This window comes from Gobius niger, assembly GCF_951799975.1.
Source record: "Gobius niger genome assembly, chromosome: 15".
In the NCBI taxonomy this organism is placed as follows: domain Eukaryota; kingdom Metazoa; phylum Chordata; class Actinopteri; order Gobiiformes; family Gobiidae; genus Gobius; species Gobius niger.
The window spans coordinates 5,657,071-5,660,388 of NC_136866.1; positions in this window are offsets into that span (position 1 = coordinate 5,657,071).

Genomic DNA, 3,318 nt, shown 5'->3' on the forward strand with positions numbered 1-3,318 from the left:
TGTATGAAACTTTCAGTCTGCCTAACAACTCATCTATCTAAGTAGAGGGTAGACTGGTCAAAACATGTACTCAAATTAGAGTAACACCTCTTAAATAAGAACTGTAAATTATCTATCAACATGGAGCTTTTCTCACTTAAATGTGACCCTTGTTATGCTTATCACCATGTTATGGAGCAGTATTTTTGCTTTGTTCACTCAGTTTTGATTAATTCTATTCGTGGTCACTTCCTTTTCCATTGCTGAAGCGCTCTGATCTGTATTTCCAGGATTTTGTTCTCACTGAGGGAGCATGATGGAACTGGACCCCCATTCTGTGCTCCAAGCATCTGTTCACCTCAATGTCCTACTACTGCCTCTAGAGGGCGCTTCAGGCCTATTATAAATCCTGGCCAGCCCAGTTTCCTACTCTCTTTTCTTACATAGGAGAAGAAGAACTTTATTTATATAGCACCTTTCACAGACACTGTCATAAAGCTTTACATGAGATCATTTTACATTCACCCCTGACCCCTGACTGACAGAAAGGCTGTCACGACTGCACACATCTGACCGCCACTGCGCATTCACACACACACACATCATTCATCCTGCGCTATTGTACATGTTTTAGTGGTAGGGGAAACCGGAGTACCTGGAGGAAACCTACGCAGACACGGGGAGAACACGCAAACTCCACACACTGCAAAAAGTATTGAACTAGATCAGTATAAACATCTCAATTTGAGCATAATAATCCAAATTTTAGTTGTTTTGACTAGTTAAGAAGTTCTCGGGCATTTGTCCTAGATTATTTCACTTGTTCTGAGATGTTTCTGACTCGTTTCGATACATTTCGTCCTTATTTCAGGTAATTTTCTTTGCCGATGGGGTAAGAAAATTGGTCTTATCTCATTGGCAATTTTATTTCAAGCGAGATTTACCCTAGAACTGGTCTGAAATGTCCTCAAACAAGCAAAGTGAACTTGGTCCGATCAGGAAAAGTGTCTAAATGAGTGAAAACCGCTCAAAACAAAGATACATTTCCTCAATTCAAGTCATTTAAGCCAATGCTTGATATTTACTTTTTGTAGTGCACAGAAAGGCCCCGCTAGACTTCTAATTCTACGACGTGAAATATCTGAGGTGCCCACAAGAAGGTTCACCGCCTCAGTTATGCATGTTATGTCCTCTTTGGAACTTTGACATAATAATAGTATAATAGAAAGCAATTATCAATTTAGTAGAATATCATGTTGAAGAAAACCAAATACAGTTAAACCGCAATCAAAAAGAGGGTCGATGTTGTTGAAATCCTACATGAAGTGATTTCTGAAATGCATTAGTCGAATACCATTTATTTGCATATCACAGGGAATCCTCTGTCTGATCTGAGATTGACTCCAGCTGGACAAACCTTTTACGGCACCGCCATTGTTTTCCCTCCGTGCAGACATAACAATATCAAATTCATTGCACCATATTTTATCGCATTTAAAGTACATTAGTCTGGATATGATTATGCCCCATACATTAGCTACACTATCTATGTAAATATTGTAGTTTCTCCTGTTTTTATTTATGTCTGGCACGTTCTCTTATCTCAGAGCATAGAGAGAAGCGAGAGAAAAAGACCAGTGACTTTTTAACACTTAATTTTTCATTCAATTAAGACAGGGAGTGGTATAATATACATTTGTGTAATAATAGAACAATCCTGTATAATTATAATTGAAAGGCTTTGGAGTTACACATGCTTACATTTCCAGGTTTGTGGTTTTATATTCATGATTTCTGTTGCTTTACTGAAACACTCTGGTCTCGTGGTTCTCGACTGTGGTATGAGGTGGATCACTGGTGGTATTTGCTTTACTCTGAGGCCTTGAGGAGTATTCAGAAGCAGCTCTGGAGGTCAGATCGAGCTCCCCGACGTTTGTCCTCAGCCCCGCGAGGCCAGGGTTCTAAAGACATGTTCAAGTAGTCAATAAAATACTTATGTTTGACAGTTCCAAACAGACCACCCTGGGCTGTATGACTAGATATATTCTAAAGGATTAGGTGGAAGCCTATCACTCACACTTGGGTCAAGGCCTTTCGCTGGTACGTCATCCTCCCTCTGTGATCTGTGAGTTGTGTCGAATCCATTTACCAAGAACAACAGATGGGTCTGACCTCACCTTCAGAGTGAGCAGACAGGCGTGATGGACGAAGCCTATATAAAAACAACCTTTACCATGGGGCTTTCAGAACAACAGTGTTTGGAAAAGATAAAGTTGCTGACATGCTAGTTTGTGTTTCCTTTATTTGTGAATGAAACAATAAATAAACATACTGACTTTAAACTGTCTTGGTTGACTTGTTTTGGTAAAGTTATACTAAACTCAAAGCATCGAATATGTCATTATTTGTGGCCAATATAAGGTTGGAACTGTGTTAATGGACACGTATGAGAGTCGTTTCTATGTGTTGTCCCGTATTCAAGACAAACGACCACATGGACCGGCCAGAGCTGGGATTGGAAAAACATCCTTCACTTTACTAAATAACCTCGTCCACAAACAACAACATGTCTTTTTCTAAATATTGCCCAACCCAGTAAAGTGTTCAGCTTAAGTGAACTCAGCAGTGGTTCAGTGGTTCAGAGGTGAGGGGTCAACCTCAGCAGAGGTGAGTGAAAGGACAAATTTCTAAAGTTGAGATAAAACATGTTCAAACTCTTAAGTTCCAGAGAATGGTAGTTGGATGAGGCCTTTCGCACCTTTATAATCATAGGCTGCGGGCGCATACCACTGTGACACCTCAGAACATGTTATACATTTGCATAATTGACAGTACAGAGACGGGGGTTGAAGTTTTCCGAAGACACAAAAACGCAAAAGGTTTTTGGCCTCAAGTGAATCGGGAATCAAATAAAAATTTACCCTTTATCTCATTCATTAATTGGCAACACTTCCCAGTATTGCAAAGAATGGATAAATAGCATAGTATCACTCAAGTTATTATGGTCAGTATATTTGAATTACTTACAGAAATACAGTTTAGTTTAGTTCATCTAAACCTACAATATGAAAATATGTTAGATGCAGGTTTGCAAAATGTCACATTTCCAATGCGATTTCGATCCTATTACTCTTTACTCTGCTGTAAAGTGTGATCTGCACATTATAGATGAACTGAACTGCCGAGTGTGTCAGTATGCATTAAGATGGTGGGGCTCACAATGACATAGAGTAGTGGGAATCGGGGCCCCTCAGGGGGTTGTGAGTGTTGGAGACTGGAATGAAATCACGACTTAGTCATATTGGGTCATCAGTCGCACCAACTCTGTAGTACAGTCAG